This window comes from Carcharhinus amblyrhynchos, chromosome 3 (genome assembly GCF_965287045.1).
Source record: "Carcharhinus amblyrhynchos chromosome 3, sCarAmb.v2.hapA, whole genome shotgun sequence".
Taxonomy (NCBI): Eukaryota; Metazoa; Chordata; class Chondrichthyes; order Carcharhiniformes; family Carcharhinidae; genus Carcharhinus; species Carcharhinus amblyrhynchos.
The window spans coordinates 38084471-38100381 of NC_137326.1; positions in this window are offsets into that span (position 1 = coordinate 38084471).

The following is a 15911-nucleotide window of genomic DNA, read 5'->3' on the forward strand; positions in this document are numbered from 1 at the left end:
TCCTGGCCCCTTAACCAGCCCCTAATTACTCTCCTGATTACCCCCTCACCATCTACCCTCCTCAACACCTGACTACACACCCTATCCTCCAATTACTCACCTGACCCCTGACTATCTCCCATCTCCTAACTACCCTCCTTATGACCTGTCTAACCCCCATCACCCCAGCTACCCTTCTGACTCTCCCAACCACCCTCCTGATCCCCCAACTAGACTCTCAGGCCTTGACCAACCTCCAACTACTCAATCACTCTTGTCAACTGCCTTTTTGATATTTAAGTACACCACATCCACAAGTTCCCTGTTATCCATGTTGCTTGTAACTTCCTCCAAGAACTCCAATAAATTAGTCCAATGTGGTTTCTCTTCCTCCTGGTTTCAGTGAAATTTTCTAAGTGCTATAGTCTCTTTAACAATAAATTCCAGCATTTTTCTTTTTAGAGATATATTAAGGTGACAAGCCTGGACCTGGCCTGCTTTCAGCATCAAGCCTTACCCACCCATAAAGATCTGGGACTTGTCAGCTTTCATTTCCAACAATTTCTTCTGTACCCCTTCCCTGATCATTGCAATTGTTTTAAGCTCCTCTCTCCCTTTCACTTCTTGATTCACAATTATTTCTGGGATGTTACTTGTCTCCTCTACACTGAAGAGAAGTGTAAAATGTCTGTTCAATTCATCCCCATTTCTTTACTTTCCATTATTAATTCACTGACTCACTCTTCAGAGGACCAGAGCGCCTTTCCTTTTTAAATGTCTATAAGAACTCTTATTACCTGTTTTTACATCTCAAACTAATTTTCTCTCATGCTCTAGTTTCTCTCTTATTATTCTATTAGCCATTCTTTGCTTTTTTTAATATGCTTTCCAAGCTTCTGACCTGCCACTAGGCTTTATGTAATCCTATCCTTTTTCTTTCAATTTGATACTATCTTTAACTTCCTTAGTTAGCCACGGATGATGCATCCTTCCCTTAGAGTCCTCCTTTCTCACTAAAATCTATTTTTGATGAGTATTATGGAGTATCCCCTTAAATGTCATTCACTGCATCTTTACTCACCTGTCCCTTAAGCTAATTCCCCACTTCGCTTTAGCCAAATCTGTCTTCTCACCCTCATTTAGTTTAAAACGCTAGCCTCAGACGACCCTTCTCTGACTCAAACTGAACGCAAAATTTAATCATGTTATGATCATAATATAGCAGGAAGGTGAAATTAATGTAGAAGATCAGCTATGATCTTATTGACTGGCTGAGCAGGCTTAAAGAACAAATGGTTTATCCTAGTGTTCCTAAGTTCTAGACACCATTCCCCTACCAGCAATCCTGTCACTCTCGTAGGCACCAATTACTAGCCCATTTTGTGCCCAGTGAAATCCCTAACCTGGATCTTCCAAGGAGCATCAGCCATTGTTGAATTGCTGCCCCAGTCAAAAATTCCACCAATTCCCACATGGTTAGTTTGAATGTCCAGCCTTTGAATTTTAGTGAATAGATGAGTGAAAAGATAAGTGGATGAAGGAGTGACTAAGTAGTTGGGTAAGTGGACCAGATGGATGAGATGGGTGAGTGGGGAGTTTGGTAGTGTGGGTTGTGTAATGGAAGAAGGAAGTCAGGTCTAGTTGGGAGGCTAATTTGGTGGTTGGGTAGGTAATGTGGTCTTAAGGCGTGGTTGGGAGGGGGCCAAGTGGGGTGGTGGTCAGGTCAGGGTGGGGTGGGGGTAGTGGTCAGAGAGTATAGCCAAGGTGTCAGAGGAGCAGTCGGGGTCAGTGTGAGTGATTGGGAGGGTCAGTTCTGGAGTTACCCAGGTGTTATACTACATTTTAATCTAACAATTCCTGGATAACTATTCAGGTAAGTACATTACAATTTCCCAAGGTCTCTGACTCTAACTTAGAGTGAAGACTTTCATGGGGAGTCAGGGCATTGCACATCAGAAGGTGAAAGTTCCTAGACAATCCCACAGAAGCCCATGTGCCAGGGCTTCATAGAGATCCAGGAGATCCTCCAAACCTATGTTGAAGATCCAGTGGGAATAGATAGATGGAGGTGAATACAAGGAGGACACAAATGCAGTATCACAAGAAGTTCAGTGACCTCACATAGTGGTCACGTCAGTGAATCTTCAAATATTACATTCAACCCACTGCACCGCCAGCCTCAGACATACTCAAGACATCACAGCTCCACCACTCTCCCTTCGAAAACATCCACCATCCTGGTCTCATTCTAACATTCAAAGCTTCACCTCGCCCTCACACATGGCATGACTGTAACCCTCACACCCATATCTTACACTTGCACACATTACCAGCTATTTAATTAAGATAGCTACATCACCCTAGCACATTGCATGACATGGTGGGCCTGTTTCTGAGCACAAAGATTGGGTAGCGCGTTAAAATTGGCGGCCTGGTCTCAGAACAGAGGGCTGGCAGGTTGCTCGAAATGAACGCATTATTAAATTTCCAGTAGGTGGGTGAATCCCGCCTGATGGACTCTGCCATCGTAGGACACTCTTGTTTTCCCACCAGTGTCGGTTTCTGGAGAATCGAGCCCTATAAATCCATATTGTATATAAACTTGAAAGCAATGGTAATTTGAAAGGTGTTATTACAATGTTCAGTATTTGAAGTGTTGAAAGCTATATTAAAGTGTCAAAATATTGGCCCATTCTTTTCCAGTTAGGGAAGGAGAAAATCCACTAATGAATCTCGCCGTACTAAAATTATTTACAAGTGATGCGTGATGTATACTACTGTCAATTTGTCATTGTCAATGTTTGGCAACCTATTTTAGAATGTATTTGCAAACACGTTTTTGTTAAAAGCATATCCCTTAAATTGGATCCCTGTGTACCGAGAACTCTTATGTTGAATGATGGTTGTAAATATGTTGGTAGTTTTGTCAGTTGTAACTTTCTGGTCACCATGGTAACGTTGATCAATTTTGTTAGGTGTTGTGAAAGTGTGGATCTGGATTCGATGTGGGAGAAAGAAATGATGCAACCGGAGAGAGGAGTTGTGAAATTATTCTGAAGCTTTATGTGTAGAGTTAACAGAAGGCCAGGTTGAGCCTTAAACCTGACAACATCAGATTGTCGATGTTTTTAGAATTGATCAATTATGTGTTCTCATTCTCTCAGGAAAGGCCCTCCATGGTATTGATTCTCCTTATCTCCATAGTCTTATCCAGCCCGGCAACGCACACAAACTCTCTGTTCTTCAGTGCATTTCCTCTTGTGCCTTTCCATTTCCTTTACTCTGCCATGGCAGCTACATAACCTCCTAGGCTCTATGCTTTTCAAATCCCTTCACCTCTGCCATGTGTCCTTTTAAACTCCTTTAAGAACTCACATCTCTGACCGAGCTTTTCGGTTTTTTGCCTAATATTTATTTGTTTGATTCAGCATCCCCCTTTTTTTATTATTGCACTTCTGTGAAGGGCCTTGACTTTCTTTTCCTATGTTAGAACGTCATATAAATGCAAGTTGTTATAGTGCTGGATTAAGATCATAGGGACATAGGAATTAGGAGCAGGAATAGGCCATTCAGTCTTTTGAGCCTATTGGTCTGTCACGGCCTTATTGGTCGTGACAGACCTAATTGTAGTCTCAACTATAGTTTCCTGCCTGCAAACCCGCCCTCCCCTCTCCCCCTCTCCACTCCCCATAATAACTCTGGATTCCTTTGTCTATCAAAGTATATTGGATGGAATTCTCCAGCTGTTCACACCGATCCCACTGGCAGCACACCCCTACCCTTCAGTTTCCTGATGGAGTGTGGTGATGTCAATGGGAGTTCCCATTGACAATGGCGGGATCAGAAAATCCCGCCACTAGCAAACAAGACGCCACTTCCTGCCAGCCGGAAACACGTGGCTGGGAGGCTGGAGAATCTCACCCATCTCATTCAACCTTGAATAATTTCAATGACAGCCTTCACTCCTATTTGGGGAAGAGAATTTCACGTAACGTTGACTTCCTGAGAGAGAAAGAAAATCTTCTATTTTCTGTCTCAAAAGTGAGACCTTTTATTCTTTGTTCCCTGTTTCTAGCCTTCCCCCACATGAGGAAACATCTTCACAGCATCCATCCTGTCAGGTTTCCTCAAGCATATCAGATATGTTTCAATAAGATCATCTCGCAGGCTTCGAAACTCCAATGGGTGTTGGCCCAAACAGTTCAACCTTTCTTTATAAGTCCCAGGAATGAGTCAAGTGAAAATTCTCTGAACTACTTCAAACACAATAATATTTTTTTCCAAATAAGGAGACCAAAATTGTACATAATACTCCAGATGTGTTCTCATCCAGGCCCTGTGCAGCTGCAATAAAACCTCCCTACTTTTATATCCCATTCCTCTAACAATAAATGCCAACATTCCATTCGCCTTCCTAAGCACTTGTGGCACCTGCGTATTAACTATTTGTGGTCCATAAAGCAAGACATCCAGATCCCTTTACCATTAAGCTCTGCAATCTCTTTCTATTTAAATATTATACCACTTTTCTATTCTTCTTGCCAAAGTGGAAACATTCCCATTTTCATCTCCATCTGCCAAATATTTGCCCATCCTCTTAACCTATCGATACCCTTTTGAAAACCTTCCATCTCCTCTCAACAGTTGACTTTCTCACCTAAAGAGAAAATGCTGGCAAATCTCAGCAGGTCAGGCAGCATGTGTAAGGAGAGAAAACGGCTAATGTTTCAACTCCTGATGATCCTTTGTCAAAGCTCAAAGGTATAGAAAGTGGGAGATATTTATACTGTAGGATGAGGGAATGAAAGATGAAAGGCTAAGAGGTGCTAATGATAGTCCATAGAGAGAATAGAAGGTGTGAATGGCCAAATGGCAGAGAAACTGAAATCAAAGGGTAAGCTGTGACAGGTGAAGATGTGAGGGAAAGGAGGAGATGAATGGGAGAGAGGTAAAATTGAGAATAAGGAGGAAAAGGGAAGCAAAGGGGGAGAAAAGGTAAGAAAAGGGGGATAAAAAGGGGGAAAGAGTTGGGGGGGAAGAAAGATAAAGAAGGACAATAAAGGAATCAAAGGCAGAGAGCAGTTGAAAATTAAATAAAATGAAAACAAAGAGGTCGAAGTGGAATAGAGCTAATCATCTGAAGTTGTTGAATTCAAACCGAATTGAAATCGAGAGGCTGTAATGTGCCTAGCCGGAAGATGAGATGCTGTTCCTCCAGTTTGTGTTGAGCTTCAGTGAAACATTGCAGCAGGCCAAGGACAGACATGTAGGCTTGGGACAGACATGTAGGCATCCTAGGCATGTAGGATCGTGTGTTAACATGGTAAGCTTATAGATGCTGTCAGACCGCGCTGAGATTTTCTAGCATTTTCTCTTTCGGTTTCAGATTCCAGCATCTGCAGTAATATGCTTTTATTCAGACTTCCCGGCCTATCTTGCTGTCACTGGCAAATATAGTTACATGGTTGGAATTTTACTGTCCCGCCCACTGTGGGAATCAGAATTGGAGAAGGGTGGAACATGGAATGGTCCATTGTCCTTGGGCGGAACTTTATGGTTTTGGGACAAGTGAGTCCATAAAATCTGGCCTCATATATTCGGTCTCTGATTATCAATTGTTGAGGGCCCAGCACTAATCTTTGTAATAGTGCACTAGGTGCAATTTAGTAATCTGAAGGTGACCCATTTGTTCCGACTCTCTGTTGGAACTGGTTAGAATTGTTTTTGTGTGAAGTGGTTACATAGCAAGCAGTCAATGAGGGAAAATTGGATAAGGCCCTTTGACAGGTATTGCAGGTTTCAATGCAGGTTTAACTTGGGCCCATTTATTTAAATATATACTTTAAATGGCAATAGTGTACAGCTTTTATTAACTGCATGCTTCAGCAGGGTGGCCAATTTCATATCAGGCTAGCGCTAATCTGAAAGATGCATTTTGACTGCAGCAGGCGCTAGAGCTGGTCGCACAAGACATTCTGAACAGGGAGCAAAGTGAAAATGTCAGCAGAATTACATCATACAAACTAAAAAAGAACACTTAAATCCCCCAGCATTTAAGCATTGTGTTGGATTTAGTCCTGTCAACTCTACATTGTTAGCTGGAAGCTAATTAGTGATTCATTAGTTACTATCCCCAATACTTGCTTATGATTAATCCTGCTTTTATCATGTAATAGCAGCATTTTCCGTTGCCTGTTTCACAAGCTCCCAATTTTTTTTTGTTTTATCTCAAATCCCATTGTTCTTGATCCTCATTTCAATTGGACAAAACGCGCCGTGACTCAATGTTGAGAAACTGGTTCTTGAATTTTCATCAACTTAGTTTAATCCACTTCCTTGAACCTTGACTTTCATAAAGATAGTCAGGGTGTTTCGTTCTTTAAAAAGCAGCTTGCATGTTTTTTGACAGGATGCACCTGGCTCTCAACCCTGCAAAATGTTGCTTTGACACCAGTGCTTCTTTCCTTTGTGCTTCAAGCACTTCTCTGCTTGTACAGTTTTGCCAGAAGCTGTCCCTGGTCTCACACTGCTCATAATGAAAGTTATAACTTTCACGCACCACTGCATACTGGCCACTGGAGAGTTTCCTAATCCTATTCTCCTATTAGGTTTAAGACTTCTCTGGCTGCCTGCTGTCCTGGAGCCACTTCTGATGAGCTGAACCATACATCTAATCGGTGAGGCTGAATAATTGCGACGAGGAGCAGTCTCTGTCCACGCCAAAGAATAACATCAAGGGAAATGGGAAGTGGTGGGGAATAGAAAGCCCATGTGTTCGAATGGAGAGAACTAACTATGTTGAGTATCAAACAAGGCACACACGTCAGACAAAAATAACGGTCAAGCGTAATAATGTTAATTAGTGCTGTTTTGTTTCTTTCTGTTATGTAAAGTGACCTTCTATTGACAATTGAGAATTAGCATTTGCCTTGAAAAACAACATTTGGACGGGCTGAGATACCTCTATGGTTTACTGAAAGTCTTTCTCTGTCTTTACGATGATGAAAAATACAAACAAAAAAGTTAGCTTTGCATTTTAGCACATCCTTCTGTGAGCTTTGTTTTGTTGGGCATTTATACACCATTTGGTAATCATATTGATGAGAATGAGAAAAAAAAACTTCCCACAGAAACAGCTAAATCATTTCAGACCAACATTTCTGTCTAAATGACAAACCATTAAAGCTGCATATATGATTTCTAAAGGCTACAGTTCCTTACTGATTGACGTTGTATTCAGACATCAGTCTCCTGAGCTTTAAGCAAAATGTTACATCTGTGTAATTGTTCTTTACGTTAAAGGATGGTTGGAACTTTGGGGGCCATCTGCTCCAGACATCCATAACTAAATTATGATTTTACCTTAATATTCACAGACAGATTATTTTTCTAGCTTTTAAACTTCAGTTTCTGGCTTCTTTCCAGAGGGAGTGAGAAGTTAGTAAATGGTGGGGGGAGATCTTACCAGAATTCAGCAGAGCCTCAGTTCCAGTGAGAAAAATGGAGTGAATCGCACCAATGGCTCCAGAGCAACTTCTGACCAAATCATGAGCCTCATTGACAAAGGCTTTTAATGGCCATGAGAATAATACCGTGCCCACAGCGGCCACCCTCTGAGTCGCTGGAGAGCTGCATGTAAACAGCTCTCCAGCATTCGTTCCATAGTGACGGCAAGTGATAGCAGTCAGGAGGCCCATACCGTGATTCACAGAGAGCGCCCTAATCACACTGCTGGATGGAGTCCAGCAGAGGCAGGAGGCATTCTACACCTGCTCCAGGGGGAGGCCTCCCACTAAGGTCACCAGCCGTAGCTGGGATGCAGTGGTAGCTCTGATGTGTGCCAATCCTGATGTGTGCCAACCCTGATGTATGTAGTTCTCTGCAAAAGAGGACAGGCTGGCAGTGGTGTAAGATAATGAACGCTGTTCTTGGCTCAGCCATAGTAAGTTAGCCTCATGCAGCCTTCTTCTGGACCCCCTCGCACACCCCTCCCATCTCCAGTTTCATCTCTCACCCAGCCACTTCAGCTCTTGCCAACATCTGTAAGGAGGCTCTCCACCCCCTCTGCAAACTAAGATGTTCGCCCCCATGCTACTTGACAAGCGTGGGGAAGCAGGCCCAGCTGGAGTAGTACTGGAGCTCAGAATCCTCACGCAGTCTGAGGAGTGAGCCCTTGAGCTCACCGGGGAGGAGGAAGAGTGCACCTGCACTGATGAAGTGGGGGCAGCAGACAAACGTGAGAACCCTCGACACGCTGCCATTCCTCAAGCCTTAAGTGAGTAATCAACGTTCCCTCTTTTAACCCTTGTAATACACTGATGCCATCTCCTTTCTTTCACAAGCAAAGCAGCGGAAAAGACCGGACTATCCTCATGCCCCCTGGGTAGACTGGACTTTACCAGCTCCGAGGGTAACTTCTCAGACCCCACCATTGAAGATGCATCACAACTGTCACCCACATCCATTACCAGTCCAGATACTCACACCTCGTGTGTTCAATAGACAGACAGGCTCCTGGATCCTTCATTGGTTGAACATCAAGTGGGAGCATGGTAGTCCCAGGTAACCCGCACTTGGAGGGATTCTAGAGGCCAGGAATCTGCTGGGCTTCTGTTCAATGATGTGTCTGGTCATCCCAAAGCTTCTGGAGCTGCAAAGATATCAGGAAAGGATGACAGCTTCCCTCCTCGGACTACAATGCCAACTGGAGGAGTCCGATCGCCTTATGTCCAAACAGACAGGGCCGTCATTGCTGCACAATGAGGCCTACACTGCGAGGTTGGCGTCCGCAGTGGAGACCTTGGCTCAGGACATGCACTCCATGGCAAGAGATGTCTGCATCATGGTTCACCTTATGATCTCCATTAATGAGGGCTTCAACTGCATGGTACAGGCATTGGTGGCAATTCATGAGTATCAGCGCCAGAAGATGGTGGGGCTTCTGGACCCCACTCCAGCTACCTCTCTATCCATGGAGGACAACCGGGTCTATTAGGCACCAAAATGGATGAGGATCATCCGGTGCACAGCCAGGGGCCTTCTTCCCAGGAGACCTTGGGGGCACCCAGCCTATCTGAGTCGCTCCCTTCCTTTGAGCAACACACCTCAACCCCACACGCTGATGAGGTCAGCCCTGCAATACCCATGCTGCCCGAAAGCAAGCCAGGGCCTCAAGATCCTGCCCACCAGGGACAACCACCAAGTCATTTCAGGCAGCAGGGCATGGAAGTCAGCAGGTCTCTTCAGCTTCTGCTGTGTATCCTTGGGAAGCACTCAGATGTACTGAGAAGGTGGGGAAGATTAAACAGATGGTACATGTGAAAGTAGATACAAGAGGAAATTAGAGCATTCGGAGGAAACCCATGCACACGCAAGGAGGACGTGCAAACTCCACACAGATAGTGACCCAAGCTGGGAATCAAACCCAGGTCCCTGGTGCTGTGAGACAGCAGTGCCGTCATGCCATCCTTATTCTTGGCAAATGATTCATCACCAAATCAATGCAGGATAGGTGACTGTCGTGCCAGATTCAAGTACAAACTTCTCACCCTGACTTCCCCAGCCTTTTCCTGCTTAACACTGCTCAAACCAACACAACTGCAGGCCTGCCCATCCTCTCTTTTGAGGCACCTCGTGGAATCCCCATCTATACAACCAATACTTACACTCACTCTCATCTTATTGCCTTCAAGCACCCATTCCTCCACAAATGTTTTTCCTTCCATCCCCTCAACACATTCCATTTCTTACAATCATAGTCCTTTCATTCTCCCCTTGCAGGAGAGGAGAGGGGACAGGACGCCAGGGACGGGTAAAGAACTGAGGGTGGCTATCCAGTTTTTGCAACCCTAAAAGCTGTGGCTTTAGTCCTCTCTGTTGCATTACCTTGTATAACAGACTATTATTAGTTTGGAATCCCTTACTGATGTGTATTGAAGAGAGCCCAAGATCTGCCCAATCACTCAAATCGCACCCGAAGTATCCCAATAGCCTGCTCACTGACTACTCTTGTGTTCAAGAGCTTTGGTTGTAACTTGTTTGGGTGTCAGGACTCCTGACAGGTGTCATCAACCATGATCTTAGAGGGTAACCGATGTCTTCAAGGAATCATCTGCTGACTCTTTTTAAATGTGCAAATATCTTTGGGAAACCTGACTGGCACAGAATGAAGAGAACAAGGCAGTTTCCAGGTTTCTTGCACAGACATGCATAATAATCTCTCAGTGGTTTGCATACCACTGATATCTACCCAACCTGGCAGATTAAAATATCCCCCAAAGGATAGAGATTGGACTTTCTTTATATTTTTGATTCTGGTACTTTGCACAAGTTGCGTTTTTCTTACTGATATTATGGAATCTTAAAATAACCAGACAAAACACTGAATGATTAAAATAAAAGCCAGATAAGTAAATCTCACCAACACATGTTTGCAGGAGTATTTATTGCAAAGTGTTTTAACCTCAAGGTTTTATTGATTTTGTAATTTTCAGATGTTTAATGATTAAAATATTTATTATTATAACCCATTTAAAAGTGCTTATCTTCAGCTGCGAGAGTGAATTGCTAGACTTCAATGCCAGTAGACTTTTCGCTTTCTAATTTGTGAGAGAGAACTTAAAATTTGACCATGGTGTCTGATAATTATTATGTGATTTCTTACTGTCCATGATCAATGTATTTTGTCAGTAAGGTGTGCATGTTTTATTATCCTCAGAATGGTTACCACAATTTGAATAACTCAGACAGCAAGCCTTTTTGTGAACTTTCACATAAAGAAGTTTATTATCTCAAACTTGCCCAGAGATTTAAAAACATGACATCTCACTTATTTGACTTCTTGCAAGCTGTGCCCAGCATATCCTCTAATTCTATCTTTTACTCCCATTTTATGCTTCTAAACCTCTCTTAAACCCTGTAACAATGCCTTAATTCAACCTTTTCCCTGTTGCCATCAGACTTGTGAATGGACCTACCTCATATTAAGTTGATCTTTCTCTACACCTAGCTATGACTGTAACACTACATTCTGCACGCTCTCCTTTCCTTCTCTTTGAACGGTATGGTTTCTCTGTAGAGCATGTAAGAAACAATGCTTTTCCCTGTATACTAATGCATGTGGTAATCATAAATCAAATCAAATCAAGTCACACACTATCACTCACAAAAATTAAATACAAATGGAAACAAAAAGGTATTATAATGTATATTTGATAGGCCAAATAGCCTACTTCTGCACCTATGTCTTGTAGTCTTATGGCATTACTGTCACAATCTTTTTTTCATGTCATATCCATAGTTTCTTAGATGAGTTTATGCTTTTAATTGAACTGAGGGTCTTGCAAGCTGAGATTTCTCAGTAAGCTGTGAGGCTTCTTGAAGTTAAAGAGGTTGTAGAGGTTGGTCTCAGGTGAACTTGAAGCTGGAACAGGCTGGGGAGAATCCTTCTCCAACTTTGAAGGTGTTGCTGTTTATTAATTTGGCTGATTGTTGACTGCAACTGGTTCAATGGCTTCCTGATCTGCAGAACTGATTCTTGCTTTTTCAAATGCTGACAACAAACATAGTTGTCTTACCCATGTGACCTGTTGAAAGCCCAAAGTCCCTTTCCAAAGGAATCAGATAGTCAGATCAAGAAACATTCTATGTAATCATTTGACACTTTGAAATTTACCCTTTCTGAACTTGAACCACTGCTTTTCTTAATTTATATTAATAGCTTAGACTTGTTTGGCTGCAGCAGGAGCAATTTCAAAATGTGCAGACGTCACTAAACTTGAAACATCGTCATAGACTCACAGAGGTATATAGCACTCCAAAGGGCCTTTGGCCCATCATACCTGCGCCTGTCAAAGATATACCACCTGACTACTTTCAAGCACTTGGTCCATAGCCTTATATGTCTTAGCATCACAAGTACACATCTAAATACTTCTTAAATGTTATGAGGATCTCTGCCCCCACCACCCTTTCAGGCAATGAGTTCTGGACTATCACCTTGAGGACGCATTTAAGAACCTTCTTACAATAATCAACAATGGTTTCATGGTTATCATTAGATTTTTAATGCCACGTTTTTATTGAATTCAAATTTTACCTGCTTCAATGGTGTGATTCGAACTGGATATTCAGAGCATCACCCTGGGTCACATTATCTCAGCACAGTGGTTAGAATAGCTGCCTCACAGCGCTAAGGACCCTGTTCAATTCTGGCCTCGGGTCACTGCCTGTGTGGAGTCTGCACGTTCTCCCCGTGTCTGCGTGTATTTTCTTTGGGTGCTCCGGTTTCCTCCCATACTCCAAAGATGTGTGGGTTAGGTTGATTGGCCACGCTATATTTCTCCTTTGTGTCAGGGGGATTAGCAGGATAAATATGTGAGGTTATGGGGTTAGGCCCGAGATGGGATTGTTGACAGTGCAGACTCGATGGGCCAAATGGCCTTCTTCTGCACTGTAGGGATTCTATGATCTCGCCATAGGCTGAGGAAGTGGTTAGTGTGGCAGATGGGACCCTGAGCTTTATAAATAGGAGCATGGAGTACAAAAGCAAGGAACTTGTCAGAAACCTTTATGAAACACTGGATAAGTCTCAACTGGAGCGTTATATCCAATCCTGGACGCCACATTTTAGGATAAGTGTGAGGACATTAGAGATGGTGCAGAAAAAATTTATGAGAATGATTCCAGGATGAGGAACTTGTCATGTGGATAGATTGGTCCTGGGTTTGTTCTCCTTATAGAAATGAAGATTGAGAAGAGATTTGACAGAAGTGTTCAAAATCGTGAGAGTTCTGGGCAGATTGAACAGGGAGAAATGTTTACCGTTGGCTGAAGGGTTGAAAACCAGATGACACTGACACTGAATGGCAAAAGAACCAACACTGATGAGAGAAAAATATTTTTTATGCAGCATGTGGTTATGATCTGGAATGTGCTGCCTGACAGGCAGCTGGAGACAGTCAATTGTGACTTTCAAAAGGAAATTGGAAAACTGTCTAAAGTGAAACATATTGCTATTAGGGCAATATTGTCATTACCACTAACTCCCATCACCAACCCTCTTCCCCTTTAAGTAACAGGTTCAGTAGCAGCAGTACCGATATTCTTCATTATTTCATTCATTTTCTTTTAGCCTTTTCAATTGCACTTGCTTTTTTCTTAGGTGCCAAAACCAATTAAATTGTGAGATAAAATTTAGTTAACAAAGATTCTGCTGATTTCTCTAAAAGCTCTGTCCAGCTTAGTCAAGTTCCCCAGTCTTCATATTTAGAAAGTGATCACTGAACTCAACATATTGCCTCTCTCTTCATTGACCCTCTAAACGTTTTATAATAATTTAGCTCTCTTAAGGGCAGTGCTTATTTAAAATCGAAATCTAACGAGTGCAGCCATACACAACCAAACAGGTCATTCAATGAAAATGGGTCATTTAACCTTTTAGCTATTCCCTCTATGCATTCTAATATTGCACATTGTTCCTTAGAAGAAGTTGCCACATTTGTATTTTTCTTCTGAATTCTTGATAATAAAAATGCTCACTCTGCCGTTTAATCAGATGCACAGAAAATCTTTCACATTCACTGTATTTTATCTAGATTCCCTGCTGTTTCAAATTTGTCTCAGCTGCTGTGATTTTTTTGTTCCCATCCTGCAATTTTAAGTGTTAAATGCCCAACTGTGATTCAACAAGTCAAAGACATCAGTGAAATGCTATAACAGTTCATGGAAATTAAAATATATAGAAGAAGGATAATTGGGAGTCTTCACATTTGTGCTTCAGCTTATTGTTTTTAAATATAGGAATTTTAATCAGGTTTTTCACCACAATGTGCCTACTGCCATACACTAAGCACATCCTTCACATCACTTTGTCCACCAGCACCTCGACAAAGTTTTAACCAGATTCCAAAACATGAAGATCTCATTCATTTCTCAGTCAAACCTCATCCTCAATCAGAAGCCTTTGGTACATGGAGGACAACACTTTTTTCTCAGGAATGCAAAGAATAATCTTTTGGAAATGAAGATTTTCTGAAAAAATTGAAAAAAATTAGGAATTTAAGCTGTTTGAAAAGCAAGTTCCAGCTCACTAGCTCAAAAGACATCTAGCTCACAAGATTAATTTTCCAGTAAGACTGCAAAGGCTGAGTTGCACCCGTTATTCATGGCATTGTTCCATCATTTTGAATTGGCCAGCTATTCAATGTGCTTGAATGGTGTGGGAAATGCATTGGTTCAGCATCAAAGCCTGGAGAATTGAGTTGTATAGCAAATGCCATGTGGCTAGTATCTGACCAAGTTTGCATGATAGTCAACTATATTATTTTTGATGGATAGAGTTTTCCTGTTGGGAATTCTATGTTGGAAGGAAGCATAGGTGAAGAGGAAGATAATATGAACAACTTGACTGGGATAAGAGGAATCAATAATTTATGCCTTTTTTCTAATGCCTGGGGAAACAAATTGCCTCAAGTTGAGAAGCGAAGATTGTGTGAGATTCTGTGCTAATATGAAGGATGCAAGCTTCTGGTTATTAATGTATATGGGTTGGCTGGCAAACTCATGGATACAAATTGTTTTTATCCACTTATATTGAGGAGCAGATTGGAAGTCAGTGAGCTGGTGAGGACAATAATTGAATGAAATTTAATTCAATGAATTGGACTCTATCTAAGTTATTCAAAGAAATAGTCTACTTATAGAAAGTTCTTTCTAAAATTATTTTACAACACAAAACAAAATCACAACAGCAATCGGGCTATGAACATAAAATATTGAAGAAACATTAGAATGATTCTGTAAGTCCAGGGAATATGGCCTAAGCATTGAATAATTGCTAGCACTGTTGTACTACTCAGGAACAATGCAATAACTATCTCCAACATGGGAATCTAACAACCTCCTCTTGATATTTAATGATATTTCCATTGCCTTGGCCACTTTCATCAGTGTCCTTTTGGTCAGTAATGACCAAAAACTGGACCAGTTACATAATTGTCATTGTTACTAAATTAGTTCAAATATTAAAAGAATATCAAATATTCTTTGCTGAGTGTCTCATCCCCTAACTCTGCGAAGCTTACATGTTACAAGTCAGGAGCGTGAAGGAATATTCACCACATGCCTGAATGGCTGTAGCTTCAACAACATTCAAAACGTTTGGCACTATCCAGAGCAAAACAGTTTGGTTGAACATCGTCTATAGGGGAGATGATGGCATAGTGGTCGTAGAATCATAGAATCCTGGAATCCCTATGGTGCGGAACAGGGCTATTTGGCCCATTGAACCTGCACCATTTCTTGAAAGAGCATCTTACGCAGGCCCAGCCACCTGGCCTATCACCGTAACCCACACATTTACCACGGCTAATCCACCTAATCTAAACATCTTTAGATGCTAAGCGGCAATTTAGCATGGTCAATCAACTGAAAAAGCTGGTCTTTGGTCTGTGCCACCCTAGTCTCTGAACTAGTAATCCTGCTTTAGCACAGGTTAATGGTCTGGAAACATGGGTTCAAATCCCACCATGACAGCTGAGAGAACTTAAATTCAATTAATTAATCTGGAACATAAAGCTAGTGTCAGAAATGATGACCATGAAACCAACATGATTGTCAAAAAAAAAATCTGGTCCGCTAATGCCCTTTAGGGAAGGAACTCTGCTGTCCTAACCCATACTGGCCTACATGTGACTCCAGAAGCACAGCAGTGTGGTTAACTTATCATTGCCTCTGGACTGTTCTGTTCAAAGATGATTCAAGGGCAGCATGGTGACTCAGAAGTTAGCATTGCTGCCTCACAGCACCAGGGGCCTGTTTTTGATTCCGACCTCAGATAACTGTCTGTGTGGAGTTTGCACATTCTTCGCGTGTCTGTGTTGGTTTCGTCTGGGTACTCCGATTTCCTCACACAAAGATATGCAGGTTAGGTG